Below are 25,027 nucleotides of genomic sequence, written 5' to 3'. Positions count from 1 at the left end.
CGATCTTGCCCATTTGAACTTGCACCATTGGGCCCTCATACAGTACTTTCATCCACTTCAGCCACTCTTTCCACAATCCCATCAGCCGCATGGTTGTAAACAAGTAATCCCACCATAAAGTATTGAAGGCCTTTACTAAGTCAACTGCCAGGAAGGCTGCTTCCGGGATGGTTTGGGTTTCTGAATGGAATAAAACAGAGTAAAGGCACCGTAGATTAAGGGAGGTGTCATGGACAGTATGAACCCATTTTGGTCGGTGTGGACCAGGGTGGGCATATGTGGGAGCAGTCTGAGTGCCATGATTTTACTAAGGATCTTAAATTCTTCATTCAACATGGAAAGTAGACGGAAGTCTTTAGTGGTGGCTCCTGAGGCCGTGGACTTAGGGAGAGGGATAACCACAGCATCGCGTAACGAGTCGGGAAGACACCCCAGTCACCTAGATTCTGTATAGAGAGCCACCAGTCTGGTAACCAAGGGGCGTATCAACAACAACCGGCGATAATTATCGCAAAGCACGCTTAGCGCTAGGATAATAACTTTGGCTAGCGTGGATTTTTATCGCTGAGATAGCGTGCTATTAGCAACGCTTATCTCAATAGCGATAAAAATCCTCACGCTAACTGGCTAACGTGAGATTATCGCTGGAAACCCAGCGATAATCTCACGTTAGCTTGTTGATAGGGACTCACAAATTTAGCCATGATATCCTCCTTCCATAGGATATCATGGCTAAGTCAGTCCTGAAGCAGGTGTTAGGAAAGTAGCCATAACAGGTGTTATCGCTACTTTTCCTGATGCTATGCTTCATAGCGTGGGGCTTGATGATAGGAGATATGTCGCTTAGCGACATTTCTCCTATCATGTCAGGTCAGGAATGCCCACTTTGCATCTCATTACAGATGCAAAGCTGGGCGTTAGAAATCACCACGCTAAAGCAAGGTTTCACGCGTTAGCGTGACCTTGCTAATATAGCGATAAAATTATCGCCGCTTTTCGGCCGAAAGCGGCCGCTAAAGCGGCGATAATTTTTTATCGCCTCGTTGTAAATATGCTCCTAAATTTGGGGCATATGCAGAGTAGAATTCTGCTGGAAGGCCATCTGGGCCTGGGGTGTTCCCAGTGGCCATGGTTTTAAAGGCAACTCAGACTTCCTGCTCTGTCACAGGGCCTCCCAATGCCTCTCTGTCCTGCGGATACAGTTTTCAAAGCTGAAATTCAATACAAAAATGTGCCTGTGCCTGTGACGTGATCAGGGCCGGTGCACCGCACAAGTTTTTAGATTACTCATAAAATAAAGCAATAATTGCCTCATGGTGGTAAACTACTTCACCACCCCTTTCCCTCACTTATGTGATTGGGGACCCCCGGGATTCCGGCTTAATCAGCCACGCTAGTAGTCGGCTAGGTTTACTTTCCTCCTCCTGGACCCTCGTAAGGTATCCCCTATAATCGTGGCACCGCAGCCTTTCTAGGTCATTGACGTGTTGTGCATGAGCCTCCCTCTGCCACTCCGATTTCTCAGCCTCTGTGCCCTACGCGTTTCCTAATTGATTCAATTTGTCTTCTAGTGATTTCAGCTCCAAGTGCAGCTCTCTCTGGGCCCCTATTGACTGTCCCAGGCAGTGTCTGCGTATCACTGTCTTAAACGCCTCCCATTGCACCAGCCTCATGGAGGACATCTGTGTGTCATCTGAGAAGTAATTATCAATGGGGGACTGCAATGTTTCTTTAAAGCACACATCCTCCAAGACCAGAGGATTGAGCCTCCATAGGGGGATCAAAGGCCGGCTCCTCAATGGTCTAAATTCAAGTAACAACAGACAGTGATCACATATTATGCAACCAAAATATTCAGTGTGGGGGTATAGCTGCCCCAAGGGTATGTGAGCACAGAAAGGCATCTAAGTGTGTGCAGATGGTACATGGGTAAATAAAAGGAGTAGTCCCTTACATTAGCATGCTGTGTCCTCCATATATCCTCCACTTCCCAGTGTGTTATCTAGTCCCTCATCCCTATTACGTTACGGTGTGCCAGGGCCCCTGGTAGTGGGGGCGTCAAAGGATCCATATTGACATCAGACAAAGTGTTGAAGTCACCTCTCAGGAGTTTATCTCTTGTAGCTAAATCAGCCAGTGTGGCCGAGAGCCTATGTAGAAAGGAGACCTGATTCTGACGAGGGGCATACATGCTCCCGAGGGCAATCTCCCATTCCCACAGCCTCCCCGCAACTAAGACATACCTCCTGTCTTTATCTATAAGTGTTCGCTGTGGTTAAATGGTACTCCTGCCCTCACCCATATCAACACTCCTCTAGCATATGCCATAAAGGAGGTGGCAAAAATCTGTCCTCTCCATCTCCTGCTCAACTTTTCCACCACACTTTGTATAAGATGCGTTTTTTGCAGCATGGCTATCTGAACACCTTTTCTTTGCAAATATCTATGGATGTTGTATCGCTTAGTTGCAGAACTCCATTCTCTAATATTCCAATTCAGAAATTTCAATGTGTAGTATGGTGAAGCAATTATACAATGTGCGGGACCAACCTGTCCCTCTCCACACCCACCCTGACTCCTGAATCAAGAATGCAAAACCACCCTTGCAATATGAACAGACAACTATAAAAAGGAATAAAACATCCCAGAACATAAACACCCCTTCCCAGGAGCAGTCTAGCAACGGCCACCCGTGCAAACCATGAATGAACCACACTGGCAGATCAGAAGACCCAAACTCGGCAAAGTGTTGGCCTTCCAAAGTGGAAAGACTCCTATCCAAGAGTAACAGGTTTGGGACAGTTAGGGCAGCCCGGGTCCACAGCAAGTGCTCGTAAACCTCCACCTTCTACAATATCAAGGTAATGAATGTCCAGGTGGGATCTGCTATTCCCCGGTGTACAGTCCCTCAGATTATTTCATCAGCCATCCTCAGTCACCGCCAGGAGTTGGGTGCTGTCTGCTCATGAGGGCTCTCTCACAGAGGAAAAGAGAGTTTCTGACACACTCTTTGATCCTTTCCTTATGGTCACTACTGCCTAGAGTGCTGCGGGTCTTTCCTTCTCCATCTGTAATGGGCTAGGTTTCTTTTTTGGGTCTCTCCAGTGTAGTCTTCAGGGTTTCTTCCTTACTGATTCCAGTTCTGTGGGTGCAGCCCATCTACCTGCAGCTTGTGTTCTGGATTTATACGATTCGAGCCATTCCCAGGCCATCGCTGGGTAGTGTCAAAAATGGACCATTCCATCTAACAGTATTCGAAGTCTGGCAGGGAACATCATCGAATGCTGCAGGCGCTCAGAGCTCTCTTGACTTCAAAGAATGACTTCCTCCATCTTTGCACCTCCATTGTGTAGTCTGGGAAGAGAGAGACCTTCCTGTTGTTATTTGTGAAGGGGCCTGCGGTTCTAGCCCTATGTAGCAACCTGTCCCTATCTTTGTAGTGAGGTAATTTGCCCACCACCGTGTGTGGGGGACGTGCCTGTGCCAGCGGGCGGGACTCGAACCTGTGGTCCCGTTCCAGGGTATAGAAGGTGGACAGACCCTCCGGGGTCACCACCGTTCAGAGCCAGTGTTCTAAGTAGGCTATCATGTCTGGTTTTTTTCACTCCTTCAGGTAGGCCCATCACTCGGATACTGGTACGCCTATTACGCCCTTCGGCATCTTAAGCTCTGTGTTCGAGCACTCTGACCCTGTCTGTAAGTTCCATGATCTGATGGGACGTCGTTTTTTGTGCAGGCTGGAGGTCAGCTGTTGAAGACTCTGTTTTCTTTACCGGATCTGCAAGTTTGTGATGCTCTGCCCTGAGTAATCCTAATCTCACAGACACCGTACTAATTTCCAGGTGTAGGGTGGCTTTGGTATCTTTGACGGCCTCCAGTATTTTAGATATTTGTGCCTGCACCTGGTCCCCCGAAGGCCCCAGCTCCTGGCCTTGTGCTCCCAGCAGCAGCTCCTGGCCTGGAGGCGCCTCTGATGCATGCACTCTAGTTTTGTCCATTGTTTCCTGGGATCGTTCTATTAGTATCACAGGGAGTCTCAGTCACTGGAGCCTCCAACAGGTGGCTCTTTTAGAGAGACGGTGTATTCCATTAATAATAAATGTGTCCAAGGGAGCAGTCACCTACCCCATGCCGAACAGCATCCCGGGTCCGGGGGGCACCCTTAGTAGATCCACCAAAGATGTCCATAGGTTTTCAGCTTAGCACCTCCCTCCTTCTGCTCCCCCTGCAGTGCACCAACTCTTCCCAGATTGCATGAGTGGCACGCTTTTCCTGCAGGATGTCAACACTGTCAGGGGAGTAGTTTCTCATAACTATTTAAAGCTCTTGAGTCCACCTCTCCCACCGCTCTCTGCTCAATTCCTAGAGCCTGCAGTCATTTATTGTTGCTGGATGGACCGAGGGGGCATTAAATTCCACCCGCGGTCATGCATGATCTGCGGGTCAGTCACCGGGCACCTATCCAGTCCCCTAGTCACTTCCCTCCTCTCACCCAGTTAGGCCTCTCCACCTTCCCCACAACGACCCGACTCGACCACCGGGGCCGTTGCTGTGCCAATCAGGTCCTTTGGCTCTCTGCAGTCCCAGCTGTGTTGCTTCAATCTGTGCCCACACATCGCTGCTGCAGTGTCAAGCTAAGGGGGTGTCACAGGCGGGCGACTTTCCACGGCAAGCAGAAGTGGGAGACTGCTCTCACCTGTTCCTGGACTGTCGACTGCAGCCCAGTGCTCCCCTCTGTTCTGGGCTCTCCAGGTGTCTCTCGAGCTCCGACCCTGGCCAGTACAGAACACCTCCTCCCCTTTATAGCACGGCAGTGATTCCTGGCTCCAGCAGCCGCGGGCGTCATCTTGTGTTGCAGCCCAGGGTCCAGGGCCTCTACGGAGGCCAGTGTAATGATCAGCGGTCTAGCTTAATTTGCCGGCCGACGCAGGATATGTAGCATCCACGCCGGAAGGGCGGAGCGCGCTAATAAATGGGGGGCATGAATGCATGGGGTCAGTCTGCACCCAGCAGTACACGAGTGTGGCATGGTATTTACTGCATGCAGCAGCAGCGCAATAGCGAGGCGCACAGGGACCAGAGACAGCACCCTCAGGACCCTTACACTGGCGATGAGGAGCGGAGCCAAATCCATGCTCCGGTTCCCTCACGCAGGCAAAATGCAATCAAGACAGCCCTGATGGTGTGCAACTGGCTGCAGCAGTGCTGCGAGTGGCCCACCCCTGAGCACACCACACGCGAGGAGGTGGGAGTGCTTTTCTCCATGCCCTGCACCCAGGCATAGATGGCGGCTGACACCTACACGCCGCCAGGCCCCAGAATCGGCCGTGTGCATCACCGGTGTGTCAGCAGGGCACTCGTTCAGCTCTCCAGGCCAGTCACAGGCAAGGTATGCGCCGGACTGCCCACGCGGCCATTCAGTGCGATGCCCTTGCGGGCGAGGAGGAGGAGCCACGTCTACAGCTTTGGCTCAAGCATCCAGCCACAGAGTGCCTTCATAGCCCGGCAGAATTACACCACAGCCAGCGGAGGCACACACGCCAAGGCCTGTATACCCAGCACCACGGGGTGCAGGAACACCGCCACAAGGCAGAATGGGAGATATTGAGGAGGAGAACCAGGTCCTAGTCCGGGTAATGGCACCACACCCTCCCACAGGTGTCCTGCCCCCGTTTAGTGAGGCAGCTAAGCCGACTACAGCATCCCCCAGGTGGAAGGGGACCTTCTCACAAACTTGCCTCTGCCGTTTTGGATTCCTGAGGACACTCTGTGAAACTTTGTCCACGCCTCGCGGAACCCGCTACGCGGGTCCCGCTTCGCAGAGGGGCACTTTCCTGGGCTGAAGCTGCTGCGGGGGTACACCAGGGGCCGAGGGCTGCGAGCAAGAGGGCTGGGACTCCATTTCCCAGGAGCCCCAGCAACCCGCGCCCGCTCCACCTGGGCTGCTCTCCCTCCCCGCCCCGCCCCCAACGACCAGGTGAATTAAATACCGGCTTGCCCTGCAGTTCGTGGGACCTTCTAACAAACTTGCCTCTGCCGTTTTGGATTCCTGAGGACACTCTGTGAAACTTTGTCCACGCCTCGCGGAACCCGCTGCGCGGGTCCCGCTTCGCAGAGGGGCGCTTTCCTGGGCTGAAGCTGCTGCGGGGGTACACCAGGGGCCGAGGGCTGCGAGCAAGAGGGCTGGGACTCCATTTCCCAGGAGCCCCAGCAACCCGCGCCCGCTCCACCTGGGCTGCTCTTCCTCCCCGCCCCGCCCCCAACGACCAGGTGAATTAAATACCGGCTTGCCCTGCAGTTCGTGGGACCTTCTAACAAACTTGCCTCTGCCGTTTTGGATTCCTGAGGACACTCTGTGAAACTTTGTCCACGCCTCGCGGAACCCGCTGCGCGGGTCCCGCTTCGCAGAGGGGCGCTTTCCTGGGCTGAAGCTGCTGCGGGGGTACACCAGGGGCCGAGGGCTTCGAGCAAGAGGGCTGGGACTCCATTTCCCAGGAGCCCCAGCAACCCGCGCCCGCTCCACCTGGGCTGCTCTCCCTCCCCGCCCCGCCCCCCAACGACCAGGTGAATTAAATACCGGCTTGCCCTGCAGTTCGTGGGACCTTCTCACAAACTTGCCTCTGCCGTTTTGGATTCCTGAGGACACTCTGTGAAACTTTGTCCACGCCTCGCGGAACCCGCTGCGCGGGTCCCGCTTCGCAGAGGGGCGCTTTCCTGAGCTGAAGCTGCTGCGGGGGTACACCAGGGGCCGAGGGCTGCGAGCAAGAGGGCTGGGACTCCATTTCCCAGGAGCCCCAGCAACCCGTGCCCGCTCCACCTGGGCTGCTCTCCCTCCCCGCCCCGCCCCCAACGACCAGCCCACCTCCACCACAGCTATAAACTAACGCGTGAGTACCGCTGCGCGGGAGCGCGCGGGAGCTCGCCGGGAGAAGCCCGGGACAAGGGCGGGACCGTCTGTGGCCGTCAGGGGCCAAAGGAGGCCGGGCTGGGCCATACCCCTTATCCTTTCCACCCAAACTCTGGTTGAACTCTGCTTGTGCATAGGGTGATGCCCTCACCTGCAGCACGTGAAACTCCAGCAAGGGAGGGGGGTAGCAATACTGGGACGCTGGACAATTACTTCAAACCCGCCAAAGGAGATGGGGGCAAAGAAAACTCCCTAGAGAGACGTAGGGCGGACCGTCGGCGATCCATTGAATCAATGAAGAGTAGACCCCTGACTGAAATTATCCCGTATCCTATCTCTCAAGAGGAGGGTACTCCCCCCAATAGCTTGAATCCGACGACCCTTGAGGACTTCCCCCTCTTACTTCGGGAAATCCCAAGCACCCCTGGCATGCTGCCTGAAAAAGTCACAGACACAACTCCACTCTTGTCATCTGACACTCCAGTTAACCTGGTTATCCAATCTCCCCCCTCGAATATAAATAAGAAGAGCAAGCCAAAGCAAAGTGTTGTGGTGGAGATGCACATGCCTCCACCTAGCAAACGCAGTAGGAAGTCCATGGAGGGGCGGGGGAAAACCAAACTATCTCACCTAGATTTTGGCAAAAAACATAAAAATGCACTCCAATCTGGGAAGGACAATGAGACTGCGCCTATCGCTGTCCCCCCCCAAAGATCCAAGCCCCAACACAGCTGCTATTAACAGCGATCCAGTGGCCAACACATCCAACACAAACCCCCCTCTCACATCTATAGGGAGTATAGAATTCTTATTTCGTTCCCTCTTTCAGCCTATTAGTGACAGCCTGAAAAAGGTTGAGATAAGGCTGACTATACTAGAGACATCCCTAAATACCTTAGTTAGTAAGCAATCCAAGAATGTGGGACCTCATCTCCCTGTAGGAAACGCCCCTAAAACAGGAGCTTTACAGGGTACCAACATAGTCCCCTCCCGGGGTGCTCCTACTGCTCCCCCCCTGCAGCAACTAATGGCTATTCCAGTCCAGCCACCGCGTAATAATCCAATTTATAGGCTTTTACAACCAACAGACTCTGCCCCCCAAAGCTCTCAGACAGGGACCAATGATGGCCTCCCCGAAGCTGGAAGCACCCTCCTTCTTCCCCCGGGGCGACCAGTCCCAAGACCACGGAGACCAGATCTGCCGCCAGAAGCTAATAATCTAACGGTGGTGTTAGCAGGTGCTCCTCAACTAAGAACTGGCGAAAATGAAGATTACCAATCCCTAAAGAAAAAGGTGATCAAGTGGCTAAATTGGAACCGACCCTTACCATCTCATTTTAACAACGAGATTATTATGGTTAGAAGGGTCCCTTGGCTAGGGAAGACCAGAAAAACAATAATAGGGGACTGCATTCTGGTAACTTTTAAAGATCCGGGCACCGTTTTGCATATTTGTGATGGAGTAAATCGTTCATTGGATTCCACCATCCAGACCCGCCCAGTATCCTTTTTCTTCCCTCCTATTCGCATGCACTATGCTCCTCTGCATGACGAATGGATAAGGGTGGAACGTAGACGCGGACACAAAGCTTATGCACAGCACCCTAACTTCCAAGTGCCTGATACACCCTATTTCCACTTCAATCGTTTTAACTGCTTGAACAGCTTGGATGGGGTTGACTGACTCTCTGCTCACAGCCCAGTGACTCTGGATAATGGCACCGACGGATTTCCTGATCCATCTCCCCCGATCGCTGGTAAAATTCCTGGTCTATTGAATGTCACGGTGACCCCGGACAATGGCTCTTGCAGACCCTCTGATCCACTCGCCCGTAGCGCTGGCAATGTTACTGAACTATTAAATGGTCCAGAGCTCCTGGATAATGGCCCCTGCAGTCTCCCTGAGCCATCTGCCCCCACCGTCGGTAATGTCCCAGAACTATTGATCGAAGCGGCACCTGTAACCATCTCCTCCAACCCTTCTGGCACGGCAACTGACACCTCCGAACACCTAAGGCTAATCTGCTGGAATGTTGCTGGACTGGCCAACAAACTGGGTGACCCGGACTGGGTAAATTACATCGAGACTGGAGATGTATGTATGTTCCAGGAAACCTGGGCTAGAGAGAATTATGGTCATCAAGGCTACATGTCCTTTTCCATCCCAGCTAGGTGGGAAGGCAAGGGCCGTCCGTCAGGGGGGCTGACGATCTGGGTTGCATCTCATCTAGGCTGCACGGCAACACGGCTGCCGGCTAACTCAGAAGACATTCTTGTGGTTTCATTATCCTGGCCTAACCAAGCCAAACTTGTGTTAATTAACATCTATTCTAGGCCAGTGGGAATTGCAACGGAATCACCGACCATAGATGAACTCACGAACTTTATATCTGAACTACCGAGTGATTCATTTTATGTGGTGGGAGGGGATTTTAATTCTCATTTTGAGCCACTTCCTGGTCTTTTGGAGGGGTTCTCATCGGAAGAAGAGGCCAGATGGGCAGTCCCCCCAGTGGAAGCTCCCCCCCCGAAGGCTTGGACCCCACTTGCATTACAAATCACAGCTCTAACCCTAAAGTTCGGAATCAGAGCCTGTAACGGGCGAATGAAATCAGATATACCCAGTAAAACCACCTACAACAGACTGGGAAGAGAGTCCCGCCTGGATTATGTCCTGGCCCAAATAGTGAAGTGGCCGACCATTCAGGATTTTAGGGTTATGGAACGGTCAGATAGCGACCATAATGCGCTCGAGCTCGACCTGGTCACCCCTGGCCCTCAAGCTCCTGTGACCAATGTAGAAGGGAACAAACCTGCGCTTCTCCTGGAAAATAGTAGGAGAAGAATCAGGTGGGAGCACTTGGTTACAAGTAAGAACAAACTCCCCATGCTCTATGACGGGATAACTCCCATCTTGGAAACTGTGGGGAGTTTGGACAACGAGGCAAGCAATAATGATTCCCGGGCTAAATTGTACAAGGCTCATGAGGACCTTATAAAGGCTGCGGCCCCTCATCTCTCTAGTAGCTCACGAAAACCTAGACAGGGGCGACAAGGCAAAACAACATGGTATAGTCCGGCATGCAGAAGGGCAAAAGCAGAACTCCTCAGACTTATTAAGGAGGGACTAGGGGGGGATAGCCTAAGACAAAGCAGGCGGGCTTACAAGAAACTAGTTACCCACGCTAAGGCCGAGTGGGAGGAAAATCAGTGGGAAGAACTTAGCAAGGCCCTAGCGACCCAAAACCAACGTCTGTTCTGGAGGATAGTGAATGGGGGGTCGGGGCATCTTCAATCGGCAATAGAGCCCAATATTGCCCCAGGGGTGTGGCAGGCTCACTTTCAGTCTCTTTACAGTTCTGAGCCGGGAGAATCTCCTACTGTCACCGAGGTTGGTTGGCCAGGCTATGAAGGAGAGCTGATAACGCTGGGTGAGGTCACCGCTGCCATCTCAGGTCTTGCTTCTGGAAAGGCGCCAGGACTGGACGGCTTACCTGGGGATATGTTCAAACAGGAGCCCATTGTATGGGCCCCCTACCTTACTGCCCTTTTCAATGGAGTTCTAAGCGGCATGGAAATCCCTGGTACTTGGCTGGGGGCAGAGGTGGTCCCTATCTTTAAAAACGGCTCGCCTCTCCTCCCGGCCAACTGCAGACCCATCAGCTTAATCGATGTAGCACAGAAGTTGTTTGGCAGGGTTTTGCTGAATCGCCTCCAGGATTGGATGGAAGAGGTGGGTGCCCTTAGTCCCTATCAGGCGGGATTTAGGAAGGGGGTATCCACAGTGGACCAGGCTTTTAGGTTGAATCTCATCTATTGGAGGGCAGCAATATTCGAGGGCGGCAGTCTGTACACAATTTTTGTGGACTTACGGGCCGCCTTCGATCTGGTGCCCAGGGGAAAACTCTGGAGCGTCTTGGCAGAGATGGGCGTCCCCCCGGACATCCTAGTAATCTTACAGAGGCTTCACCATAATAATTATGCCCGAGTGAGGTGTGGGAGGTCGGGGGAATTGACCGATAGATTCCCCGTTGACCGAGGGGTAAGGCAGAGTTGTGTGTTGGCACCGACCCTGTTTTGCCTCTTCGTCAACGGGGTAATCGCCCACCTAAATGCCACCGATTATACTGACGCCCCCAAACTTAATGGCAGCAGGGTGCCCGCAATCATGTTTGCGGACGACACCCTGCTGCTATCTAAAACCCCCATGGGGATACAGAGGATCCTTGATTCATTTGTAGCCTTCTGTACGGACAGAGGGCTAGAAATCAATGCGGCCAAAACTAAATTCATGGTTTTAAATCCGAGCCAAAAATTGCGGCCGAATCCGCAATTGGGAGTAGCACGGCTCGAGAGGGTTGTCACCTTTGAATATCTAGGTGTGACTCTCAATGAAACCATGACTTGGGGATCCCACCAGATTAGGGCGAACCTCAAACTTACACAAATTACTGGGGGTATCGCCCGGATGATGACCGGCTCCTCATACCGCCCGCTGGGGGCCCTAATTCAGATATACAAGGCCCAGGCCAGGGGAGCGATCATGTATGGGGCGGAACTGTGGGGACACACACCATGCCATAGCCTGTCATTAATAGAAAACAAGTTTATAAGACAGATAACCGCGCTTCCCCCCAGTACCCCGCTCCTCCCCTTGAGGCTTGACCTCGGTCTACGACCATTATCTGATGAAATAAGCCTGAGACCAATAGCCTTCTGGCGTAGGTTGTGGAGCAGTAATGATCTTGCAGCATACAGGGCGGAACTGGCAGAATTATTGAACCACCCAAAAGCGCTCCGTATCCCTTGGGTCAAAAACATCCAATCCACCTGCATGGAACTAGGGCTCCCCGACTTATGGACTGACCCTGCGAATGCCGCACTGAATATCTCTAAAAGGTCCCTGACTAACGTATACCACGAACGCAAATTAGCTAGGGCCCGAGTTACCCAGGCAGAAGGGTCTCTATCCTCTGTGTTTTTGCAAAGCAAGGACCTTTATAGGTTTGAGAGGGTATTGGATCCTATCTTTCCGGTACTTGCTAGGAAGCTGTTTCTCCAATGGAGATACGGCTCATTGCCCTTTCGGTCCTTTACAAGTACTTGGTCATCGCCCCCCACTACGACGCAGTGCCCGGCTTGTGATGCCTTGGAGGAAACCGATTTACACGTGGCCTTCTTCTGCCCAGCCTACAGGGCAGCGCGGAAATACTGGCTTCTTCCCTTGATTACGAATATGGGCGGCAGGGAATATGCTCCAATGTATAGGATTTTAAAATCTGATCTCTCTGGTCCAACTGTCCTCGCATTATCTAAATTTCTTACTAATGTTTGGCATACGCGCAACCGCATTTTAAAGGTGTTGGGTCCCCCTTAAAATTTTAGATGCACAGTTTTTATTGTATTTTTAACATATGTACTTCCAATGTTTTAATGTTTGGATTTATTGTGATTGTATATGTGTATTGTTTTTCTTTTATGGCCAAATGGCCGAAATAAAGATTGGAAAGTAAAGTACAGAACACCTCCTCCCCTTTATAGCACGGCAGTGATTCCTGGCTCCAGCAGCCGCGGGCGTCATCTTGTGTTGCAGCCCAGCGGGAAGGGCCCAGGGCCTCTACGGAGGCCAGTGTAATGATCAGCGGTCTAGCTGAATTTGCCGGCCGACGCAGGATATGTAGCATCCACGCCGGAAGGGCGGAGCGCGCTAATAAATGGGGGGCATGAATGCATGGGGTCAGTCTGCACCCAGCAGTACACGAGTGTGGCATGGTATTTACTGCATGCAGCAGCAGCGCAATAGCGAGGCGCACAGGGACCTGAGACAGCACCCTCAGGACCCTTACACTGGCGATGAGGAGCGGAGCCAAATCCATGCTCCGGTTCCCTCACGCAGGCAAAATGCAATCAAGACAGCCCTGATGGTGTGCAACTGGCTGCAGCAGTGCTGCGAGTGGCCCACCCCTGAGCACACCACACGCGAGGAGGTGGGAGTGCTTTTCTCCATGCCCTGCACCCAGGCATAGATGGCGGCTGACACCTACACGCCGCCAGGCCCCAGAATCGGCCGTGTGCATCACCGGTGTGTCAGCAGGGCACTCGTTCAGCTCTCCAGGCCACTCACAGGCAAGGTATGCGCCGGACTGCCCACGCGGCCATTCAGTGCGATGCCCTTGCGGGCGAGGAGGAGGAGCCACGTCTACAGCTTTGGCTCAAGCATCCAGCCACAGAGTGCCTTCATAGCCCGGCAGAATTACACCACAGCCAGCGGAGGCACACACGCCAAGGCCTGTATACCCAGCACCACGGGGTGCAGGAACACCGCCACAAGGCAGAATGGGAGACATTGAGGAGGAGAACCAGGTCCTAGTCCGGGTAATGGCACCACACCCTCCCACAGGTGTCCTGCCCCCGTTTAGTGAGGCAGCTAAGCCGACTACAGCATCCCCCAGGTGGAAGACGTGGTTTGGCCGCCTTGAGAATTATTTAATCGAGAGACAGATGGGGCTGTCAAGAGATCGCTCCTGCTCCACTACGCTGGGGAGGAAGTATACTTACTTTTCAAGAACCTCCCTAATGTCGGAGCCCCGAATGATTATGAAGCAGCGGTGACAGCGCTCAACGAGCATTTCGACCCCCAACTGAACCTAGACTTAGAGCGGTTCAAGTTAAGACAAGCAAGGCAAAGGGAAGGGGAATCCATTAATACATTCCATGCGAGGCTGAGGGAGCTAGCCAGCACACTCCTGGTGGATGAAAGAGTGATAGAAGAAATCAGAGCGCAGCTCATCCAGGGAATACGCAGCAGGTGCTGCTCGGACTGATACTACAAAAGGGGGTGGTGATGGACGGAGCATAAGAACCAATCAAACACTCACACCCAGTCAACAGATCTGGGTTTGATCCATCACCATTCTTTAGCCCACTCTGCCACCCCAGTTCAGACATGGGCATATGCAAATCAGTCTGACCCTGTGCCTCATGGGAACAGTCCAGCCGGAACTGCCAAGCCCTGCCTTCCCTAGACGGGAAACAAGCTTCCTAGGACCGGTTTCTGGCATTTCAGCCCTCTTCAGCCAGGCTTGCTTGAATCCAGTGGCAAAGTGAGCAAGGGACTCACGTCTGAGCATACCCTGCCAACTTATGGTGAACAAAGCAGTACAAAAGGGGGTGGTGATGGACGGAGCATAAGAACCAATCAAACACTCACACCCAGTCAACAGATCTGGGTTTGATCCATCACCATTCTTTAGCCCACTCTGCCACCCCAGTTCAGACATGGCAGTTCGGGCTGGACTGTTCCCATGAGGCACAGGGTCAGACTGATTTGCATATGGCCATGTCTGAACTGGGGTGGCAGAGTGGGCTAAAGAACGGTGATGGATCAAACCCAGATCTGTTGACTGGGTGTGAGTGTTTGATTAGTTCTGATGCTCCGTCTATCACCACCCCCTTTTGTACCGCTTTGTTCGCCATAAGTTGGCAGGGTATGCTCAGACGTGAGTCCCTTGCTCACTTTGCCACTGGCTTCAAGCAAGCCTGGCTGAAGACGGCTGAAATGCCAGAAACCGGTCCTAGGAAGCTTGTTTCTGGTCCAGGGAAGGCATGGCTTGGCAGTTCGGGCTGGACTGTTCCCATGAGGCACAGGGTCAGACTGATTTGCATATGGCCATGTCTGAACTGGGGTGGCAGAGTGGGCTAAAGAACGGTGATGGATCAAACCCAGATCTGTTGACTGGGTGTGAGTGTTTGATTAGTTCTGATGCTCCGTCTATCACCACCCCCTTTTGTACCGCTTTGTTCGCCATAAGTTGGCAGGGTATGCTCAGACGTGAGTCCCTTGCTCACTTTGCCACTGGCTTCAAGCAAGCCTGGCTGAAGACGGCTGAAATGCCAGAAACCGGTCCTAGGAAGCTTGTTTCTGGTCCAGGGAAGGCATGGCTTGGCAGTTCGGGCTGGACTGTTCCCATGAGGCACAGGGTCAGACTGATTTGCATATGGCCATGTCTGAACTGGGGTGGCAGAGTGGGCTAAAGAACGGTGATGGATCAAACCCAGATCTGTTGACTGGGTGTGAGTGTTTGATTAGTTCTGATGCTCCGTCTATCACCACCCCCTTTTGTACCGCTTTGTTCGCCATAAGTTGGCAGGGTATGCTCAGACGTGAGTCCCTTGCTCACTTTGCCACTGGCTTCAAGCAAGCCTGGCTGAAGACGGCTGAAATGCCAGAAACCGGTCCTAGGAAGCTTGTTTCTGGTCCAGGGAAGGCATGGCTTGGCAGTTCGGGCTGGACTGTTCCCATGAGGCACAGGGTCAGACTGATTTGCATATGGCCATGTCTGAACTGGGGTGGCAGAGTGGGCTAAAGAACGGTGATGGATCAAACCCAGATCTGTTGACTGGGTGTGAGTGTTTGATTAGTTCTGATGCTCCGTCTATCACCACCCCCTTTTGTACCGCTTTGTTCGCCATAAGTTGGCAGGGTATGCTCAGACGTGAGTCCCTTGCTCACTTTGCCACTGGCTTCAAGCAAGCCTGGCTGAAGACGGCTGAAATGCCAGAAACCGGTCCTAGGAAGCTTGTTTCTGGTCCAGGGAAGGCATGGCTTGGCAGTTCGGGCTGGACTGTTCCCATGAGGCACAGGGTCAGACTGATTTGCATATGGCCATGTCTGAACTGGGGTGGCAGAGTGGGCTAAAGAACGGTGATGGATCAAACCCAGATCTGTTGACTGGGTGTGAGTGTTTGATTAGTTCTGATGCTCCGTCTATCACCACCCCCTTTTGTACCGCTTTGTTCGCCATAAGTTGGCAGGGTATGCTCAGACGTGAGTCCCTTGCTCACTTTGCCACTGGCTTCAAGCAAGCCTGGCTGAAGACGGCTGAAATGCCAGAAACCGGTCCTAGGAAGCTTGTTTCTGGTCCAGGGAAGGCATGGCTTGGCAGTTCGGGCTGGACTGTTCCCATGAGGCACAGGGTCAGACTGATTTGCATATGGCCATGTCTGAACTGGGGTGGCAGAGTGGGCTAAAGAACGGTGATGGATCAAACCCAGATCTGTTGACTGGGTGTGAGTGTTTGATTAGTTCTGATGCTCCGTCTATCACCACCCCCTTTTGTACCGCTTTGTTCGCCATAAGTTGGCAGGGTATGCTCAGACGTGAGTCCCTTGCTCACTTTGCCACTGGCTTCAAGCAAGCCTGGCTGAAGACGGCTGAAATGCCAGAAACCGGTCCTAGGAAGCTTGTTTCTGGTCCAGGGAAGGCATGGCTTGGCAGTTCGGGCTGGACTGTTCCCATGAGGCACAGGGTCAGACTGATTTGCATATGGCCATGTCTGAACTGGGGTGGCAGAGTGGGCTAAAGAACGGTGATGGATCAAACCCAGATCTGTTGACTGGGTGTGAGTGTTTGATTAGTTCTGATGCTCCGTCTATCACCACCCCCTTTTGTACCGCTTTGTTCGCCATAAGTTGGCAGGGTATGCTCAGACGTGAGTCCCTTGCTCACTTTGCCACTGGCTTCAAGCAAGCCTGGCTGAAGACGGCTGAAATGCCAGAAACCGGTCCTAGGAAGCTTGTTTCTGGTCCAGGGAAGGCATGGCTTGGCAGTTCGGGCTGGACTGTTCCCATGAGGCACAGGGTCAGACTGATTTGCATATGGCCATGTCTGAACTGGGGTGGCAGAGTGGGCTAAAGAACGGTGATGGATCAAACCCAGATCTGTTGACTGGGTGTGAGTGTTTGATTAGTTCTGATGCTCCGTCTATCACCACCCCCTTTTGTACCGCTTTGTTCGCCATAAGTTGGCAGGGTATGCTCAGACGTGAGTCCCTTGCTCACTTTGCCACTGGCTTCAAGCAAGCCTGGCTGAAGACGGCTGAAATGCCAGAAACCGGTCCTAGGAAGCTTGTTTCTGGTCCAGGGAAGGCATGGCTTGGCAGTTCGGGCTGGACTGTTCCCATGAGGCACAGGGTCAGACTGATTTGCATATGGCCATGTCTGAACTGGGGTGGCAGAGTGGGCTAAAGAACGGTGATGGATCAAACCCAGATCTGTTGACTGGGTGTGAGTGTTTGATTAGTTCTGATGCTCCGTCTATCACCACCCCCTTTTGTACCGCTTTGTTCGCCATAAGTTGGCAGGGTATGCTCAGACGTGAGTCCCTTGCTCACTTTGCCACTGGCTTCAAGCAAGCCTGGCTGAAGACGGCTGAAATGCCAGAAACCGGTCCTAGGAAGCTTGTTTCTGGTCCAGGGAAGGCATGGCTTGGCAGTTCGGGCTGGACTGTTCCCATGAGGCACAGGGTCAGACTGATTTGCATATGGCCATGTCTGAACTGGGGTGGCAGAGTGGGCTAAAGAACGGTGATGGATCAAACCCAGATCTGTTGACTGGGTGTGAGTGTTTGATTAGTTCTGATGCTCCGTCTATCACCACCCCCTTTTGTACCGGACTGATACTACGGCAGCCAAACATACCTTTGAATTACATGCTAGTCATGGCAAGGTCTCACGACCTATCAGCAGCTCAGTCTGACGAGATTGACCTAGCATGACACGCACGGCCGAGAAGAGCACCACCATCAAAGTGGAGCGAGCCGATGCTGTCAGCACACGCGACAGAGGCAACAAATCAAAGGACCGCCTACCTCAAACTCCGAGAGGCCAATGCGGATACTGCAGGCATGAGGCCTCAATCATGCCCAGCCCAAGGGAAAACATGCACCAACTGCGGCATCCCAAATCATTTCACGTTTGTGTGCAAGAGGAAGGCACTGCGGAAGGATGGAAGACAAACAAAGCCCGTGCACAGCTGTCAAGCATCTCCTTCGCATCCTCCCAAGGAGGGAGAAAGAATGAGCGGAGCGCCTACCAAGCCGATGACATCTCCTCAGACGACGATGAAGGAGAGATGTATCTCGTCTCTTTCACGCCAGCACTCAAAAAGCAAAGAAGGCCTCAGCCCACGTGCACAGTACACATTGCCAGATCCGAAGTAAGCATTGTGATTGACACCGGCGCGTCAGTTAACGTCACGGGGATCCAGCAGCATAATCGGTTGAAGCCCAAACCAGAACTCAGACCTTCCAAGACGAAAATCTTTGTATACGGGAGTTATTCGTCCCTGCCACTCTGAGGCAGGATGACCATGCCCATACGGTCTGAAGACAACGAGATCATCACAGAAAACCATGTCATAAACCAAGGGGCCGACACCCTACTAAGCAGCCACGCTGCGGAAGACCATGGACTGGTAACATTCGCGAGGAGTGTGTAAGCTGACCAAACAAAGGAACTACTCAGCCAATTTGCAAACTTGTTCAGAGGACTAGGACAGATTAAAAAGGCTCCAATCAAGCTGCACATTGACCCATCTATCACTCCGACGGCACTGCGACACAGGAGGATCTCTTTTCACCTCAGACTCCTAGTAGAACAGGAGCTACAAAAGTTGGAGGACCAAGGGGTGATCAAGAAGGTGTCTTGCCCACGGCATGGGTATCCCCCATGGTAATCGCAGAAAAGTCCCGACAGCCAGGGAAGATTAGACTGTGCATAAATATGCACCTCCCCAACAAAGCCATCTGATGCAAACGCCACATCACGCCGATGATGGACAACATAGTGGCCGACCTCAAGGCTCCCGTTGGTTTTCTAAGTTGGATCTGAATGCCGGTTACCACCAGCTGGTACTGGCAAAGGAGAGCCGCTACATTACTACGTTCAGTACCCACCTGGGGCTCCCAAGGTATAAATGCCTCAACTTCGGGACATCGTCAGTGGCCGAGGTATTCCAGGATGCAGTGAAGGAGATCCTGATTGGTTTGCAGGGAGTACTGAACGTAAGTGATGACATTCTCATCCACTCAAGAACCGGATGAGCATTACAAACACCTGAGAGCTACCCTGAAGAGGCTCCAGGACCATGGCGTCACCCTTCACAGAGAAAAGTACCTATTCTTCCAGAAGCAAATAGAGTTCTTCAGGTACACCTTTAACCAAGAGGGGATCCAAGTAGACCCACGGAAGCCCCAGGTGATCAAAGACACCCCAACTCCACTAACTGTAGCAGAGGTACGAAGCTTCCTGGGGATAGCAACGTACTGTGGCCGATTCATCCCCGATCTGGCCACCATCGCGGAGCCACTCTGGAACCTCACGCGCACTGCTGCCATGTGGCAATGGGGAACGTCAGAGGAAACAGCGTTCCAAGCAGTGAAGAATGCCCCCCTTGACCACACCACGCTGGTGTATTTTGACCCCGCCAAAAAAAACAGAGATACTAGTGGATGCCAGCCCCGTAGGCCTCAGTCTGTTCTCACTCAAGAACAAGAACCATGGAAATGGGCAGCCCTAGCCTACGCCAGAAAAGCGCTCTCACCCACTAAAAGGCTCTATGCACAAATCAAAAGGGAGGCCCAAGCCATCCACTGGACATGCCCCATTTCCACTTGTACATCTGCGGCCAACCATTTAGGGTCATCACAGACCACCAACTATTAGTGCAGCTGTTCAAAGGATCAGCAACCTATCCGCCCCGCGAATTGAGCGGTGGGCCATTGGGTTCCAACAGTACGAGATGGAAGTGGCCTATCGGCCTGTCGCCAAGAACCCCGCCGACTTCCTCTCGAGGCACCCAGCCCCGCAAGATGGTGGAGGAGAAGACTCAGACGCTGAGGCACTAGAAGTGCATTGGAAAATGTTCTCCACCATCGCGTGGCCCAAAGTGCTAACACTGGAAGATGTGGCCGCGGCAGCAGAGGGGGACCCAGTGATCACCAAAGTCTGTGCGGCTGTCCAAGGAGGACACTAGCACCGTGTCTTGCAATCCGCCAACTCCTGGGTGGACCCCGAAAAGGAGAGCCTCATGCAAATGTGGTAGATCCAAAATGAACTGATCGTCACCCAAGGGGGATCCTACTGAGAGGTTCTTGTATATTCATCCCGGCAGCCCTACAGCACCAGGCAACACAGTTGGCTCATGGGGGACACTAAGGAGTAGAAAAGATGAAAGCCCGCATGAGGGAAAAGGTTTGGTTCCCTGGACTAGAAGCCCGAGTCCAAGAGGCCATCAGGAGATGCCCAGCCTGCCAGGTGACGAGTGCCTCAGAGACAGCAGCGCCCGTCCAGATAGAAGAAGACGGGAGGCCCCATGGGAGAAGGTGAGCATTGATTGTAGGAGCTTCCCAGATGGCCGGATGACCCTGGCCCCTGATCCACAGCTACTCAAAGTATCCCCTCGTAGAGGTTGTCGGCTCTACCTCTTTCTCCCGAGTTGCCCCAGTGCTTGAGAAGATCTCTGCAATGTTTGGGTGTCTGGATGAGATTAAAAGTGACAACGGGCCCCTGTTCCAGGGCAATGAGTTCCGTGAATTCCTACAACATTGTGGGATACGGCATCATCGCATCACCTCACAATGGCCTCAAGCCAACGGAGAGGTCAAAAGGTTTATGAGGACTCTCAACAAGACCCTCCGTATCGCTGTAGCTGAGAACGTGGACCCTGAACGGCACTTACAGATGTTCCTCCGAGAATACCAAAGTAACTCCACAGTACTACGTGCCAAGCGCCGTGGGTGCTCATGTTTAACGGAGTTCGCCATGACACTCTTCCCACTTGCCCGAGATGGGCGCCAAGCCCCTGTGATGACAACGACACCATCAGGAGGAGAGAAAAGCTAAACCTCGCTGCCAGTCGGACAAGGAGAACAGCGTCCCGAAAGTTCCAAAGAGGAGATACAGTTATAATAAAGGACAGGAGACCAGGGGGAAAATTCCGGACCCGCTTTGAACCCGGCCACTGGACAGTAGTCAGCGTCAAAGGAACCATGATAACGGCTGAGAGGGGAGAAGAAACAGTGACACAAAACAGCTTCTGATTTAAAAGGATACCTGAATCCTCCGCCGGTGCAGAAACCGCCGAGAACCCGGATGGGTGGGTGAACAGTAGAGCAGAACAGGAAGAACCCTAGGAGGGTCAGCCGGCACGACTGCCTCCTGCCATGCCTGGTGCGGTGGAAGCAGGAGATGGCCCAGAGGTACCATCAGCGTCCAGAATGCCTGAGCCTTCTTCAAGTACCCGAGGCTGCAACCCCAGGTATGACCTGAGGGGAAATCCCCAGCCAAGCACATGAGAGACTGTGTGCCAAGTGAGTGATCGGTGCAGTCGTTGGAGAAAATGAAGGACTGAGTTGAGATGGGATGCAATGAGTCAGCGGTCTAGCTGATTGTGCCGGCCCATGTCGGATATGTAGCACCCACGCGCTCACGCCGGAAGGGCGGAGCGCACTAATAAATGGGGGGCGTGACTGCATGAGGTCAGTGCACACACAACAGTACACGAGTGTGGCATGGTCTTTACTGCACGCAGCGGCAGCGCAATAGCGAGTCGCACAGGGCCCTGAGGCAGCACCCTCAGAACCCTTACAACCAGGAGAACTCCCTCTGCTCATTCGTATCCCATGGGGTCTCTTCAGTCGTTATGCCACTTCAGCGGCCCATGTGGCGCCAAACCTCCACCATTCTCTAAGCTCCTCAGGGAGGCAGCTGGCACTGACTCGCCTATTTTCTGTCTGCTTGGTGCCCACCCTGTCAGACTATCGGTCCCCGTCCCCTAAAAAAAGGGGATGTGGGCCCGTTACAGCAGGATGTTGAACGGACTGGCACAGAGCCGCCATCTTCAGTGTTCTCTTTTCAATTTTTAGAAAATATATCTATAAGAAATATTGCATGACATTTTTTTGATAAATTTCCAGCAATAATATTTGGAACCATCTGAATAGTAGTGGGACGGCAAAGATCAAGTAGAGATCCCAACTTGGTAGCCATATTCTGCTGTCTGACTTGCTCCGCTGATAGATTGGTAATTTCTCTAAAGGACCTAGAATCGCCGTTCACTGAGGGATCAGTGATGAAAGGCAGCTTGCTAGTTTGGCTATTGGCAGAAAAGCTATCAAGATGTCATGAACCTCCTTTTGGAAGAAAATTGCCGATGCATTACAGAAGTCTTCATTGCCTGAGGTAGAATTAGCAGTAGGGATGGTAGTCAGTGCTTAATTTGAGCTGATGGTTTCTGGCACTTAATTGCAGCACTTACACTTTATTATCCACACAGGCACTTATGACAGTTGGGACAGGTTGGTACTTGTGACAAGCAGGGAACCTTTCCTCTAGTCAGGGAAAGGGGTTACACTACTAAAACAGCCCCTGCTCACCCTCTAGGTAGTTTGGCGCGAGCAGACAAGGCTTATCTCAGAGCGTTATAGGTTAAGCATTTGTGAACACATACAGTAACCCAGTGACAACACTACAAATGGACACCACACAGGTTTTTATTTTAAAAATAAGGATTCTTTATATAGAGTTACCACAAGACCATTAAACGATTAAAATACACAATACGGTTGCTTAGTTGGTAGAAGATTGCTTAGTTTCTCTTAAGTTCTTAAATGCGACACTTTAAGTCAATGTACCTTAGATGCGACACGCAGGGCAACGAAAGTGTTGCAGCGATGCAGATGCGTTGAAGTTCTTGGTGCAAAAGAAATAAAGACGGGATCTTCCAGATGCGTTACGCTTCTCCGATGTTGCGAGAAGACTCGACTCGATGCGTCAGCTACAGCGGCGTCACCCTTGGCGAGATGCGACAACAGCGGCCTTGGCAGCGGCACGCTTCTCCGATGTTGCGAGACGCTTCCGCTCGATGCGATGCTGCAGCGGCGACACCCTTCTGCGAGATGCGACGACAGCGGCTCCGACGGCGGCACGCTTCTCTGTGGATGCGAGGCGCTTTTCTGGATGCGGTGCAATGCGACAACTATGATGGCTGCAATGGCGACACGCTTCCTCCTCGATGCGAGACTCTTCTCTCGATGCGGTGCAATGCGACAGCTACGATGGCTGCGATGGCGACACGCTTCTTCGGTGTTGCGAGACAATTCCGGAATGATGCGAGACGCTTCCGCTCGATGCGATGCTGCAGTGGCGACACTCTCTGCGAGATGCGACGGCAACAGCTCCGACGGCGGCACGCTTCTCTTCCGTGTGTCGCGCTTCCAGCTCCTTGCGACACGCAGCCCCTCAGAAGGCCCAACAACAGCAGCAGGCACTTCCAAAAACACTCTGGGGAGCTGGGGGTAAAGTCCAATGGTCCTGGGACTTCGTTCAGGGGGCAAGCTCAGTTCAAGCCCTTGGAGATCTTTTCAAAGCACAAGTTGAAGCAAAGTCTTTAGTAGTCTTTCTCCTCTCCTTCAGCAGCAAGGCAACCACTGCAGGCCAATCCCCCAGGTCATGGACATTACTCCTCCTACAGCTTTCCCAGTTCCTTCTCCTCTGGCAGAGGTTCTTTTTGTTTCAGCAGGATCTAATTTCTTGGGAGCAGGGTCCCAATACGGGCTGAAATGGCTAGGCAAGCAAATACCAACTTTCTAAAAGTGGTATTTGCAAACACAGAATATTAAAATAAACTTTACTAAAAGATGTATTTTATTATTCTGAGTTCAGGCATACTAAACTCGAATTTCTACCATGTTCCCTGGGTCTGTTAGGATCATAGGATGTAACAATTCTAACAGCCCATTCTGGCCTATGGAGAACATGTAGCCTTACAATAGTGAAAAACGAAAATGGCTGTAATTCACTATTAGGACATGCCACACACATCAGGGCTTGTCCTACCTTATGCTTACAATGCACCCTGCCCTTGGGCCTACCATAGGGGTGACTAATATGAAGTGAAGGGAAGGTTTAGAGACTGGCAAGTGTGTGCACTTGCCCAGTCAGCATGACAGTACCAGACTGCACGCAGGTTCTGCAATGGCAGACCTTAGATACATTTTACCAGGCTGCTTCTGTGGGTGGCACAACCAGTGCTGCAAGCCCACCAGCAGCATTTGTATGTACAAGCCCTGGGCACTCCTGGTGCACTTTACTGGGGTCTGACAGTAAACCAAATAAGCCAATCATGGAATCCAACCAACATATACATTTTAAATAGGGAGCACTTGCACTGTGGCACTGGTTGGCAGTGGCACAGTGCTCTGAGCAGCTAACACCAGCAAAACACATGAGGCACAGCGACAAAAAGCAGAAGGGAGACTCACGCCAAGGTGCCAGGTCTAACAATAACTAATACCTGCCGGCCAAGCTATTTTTATAGCTTTGAGGGCCTGGAATAGGCTGATTTGACATGCTTGTAGCAGTGTGCTGGTTAATAGTTGTGTAGGTACTGTCATTGGCAACGCTGGCAGTGGGAATACGCGGTGCAAGCAACAGAGGCCTCCTCACTAGAGCTCTGGTACTGATTTTTTTTTACAAATTATGAACTGATGGTAGTTAGTTTAGTAATTGTTCAAAAGAGCTCCTTTGTGGTGTTTTTGGCTGAGTCAATCTTTTTTGTACAATAATCGGATTTGGCAGTCAAGATGAGTATTTTATATTTGCTTATATGTTTCTTTTTCTAATACGTTGCAATCCTTTCTCCATATTCTCTCCAGCCTGCGACAGTGTTGTTCAGAGGCTTTTAGATCTGACTTGTTCCATGGAGGCGAAGGATTGGTCCTTTTAGATGTTTTCTGTTTCATATGAACAAGATAATCAGTGACTGACTGAACCCAATGTTCACATTCTCTAGAGGATATATCAGGATCTGCTGAGGCCACTGGCTCAGAAACTGATAAAGTGTCCCTCAGGTCTGAATCTTGAAGTTTATGCAATAGTCGAGAGGATTTGGTATTACTGGCATTAGACGTGCAGATATTATTGGAAAAAACATTAATTGTAAAAATCACAGCTTTGTGATCCGTCGAAGTTAAATGAAGAGCCTTAAAAAATTTAACATTGCGATTAACAGTAAACACTCCAACTAGAGTGGGGCCCGCTGAGTGGGTCGGGCTGCCAATAATTTAAGAGAAACCAAAACAGTCATGGTGTCAGTAAGATCTTCAGTGTCTTTGGCTAGAGTGTTTTCTAAGTGCTAATTAAAATCACCAAGGATGGTAAAATCATTATTAAGGGAACATGATTCCAAAAGAAGACTAATGCCTTGTTGAAACATTACTCTACAATCCAGTGGACGATATATCAATAATCCATTAGAGGATTGATTTTTAGAGGGTGTAGG

The sequence above is a fragment of the Triturus cristatus genome, chromosome 6 (assembly GCF_964204655.1).
Source record: "Triturus cristatus chromosome 6, aTriCri1.1, whole genome shotgun sequence".
In the NCBI taxonomy this organism is placed as follows: Eukaryota; Metazoa; Chordata; class Amphibia; order Caudata; family Salamandridae; genus Triturus; species Triturus cristatus.
The sequence above is the reverse complement of the archived record's forward strand: the minus strand, read 5'-3'. Positions refer to the sequence as shown.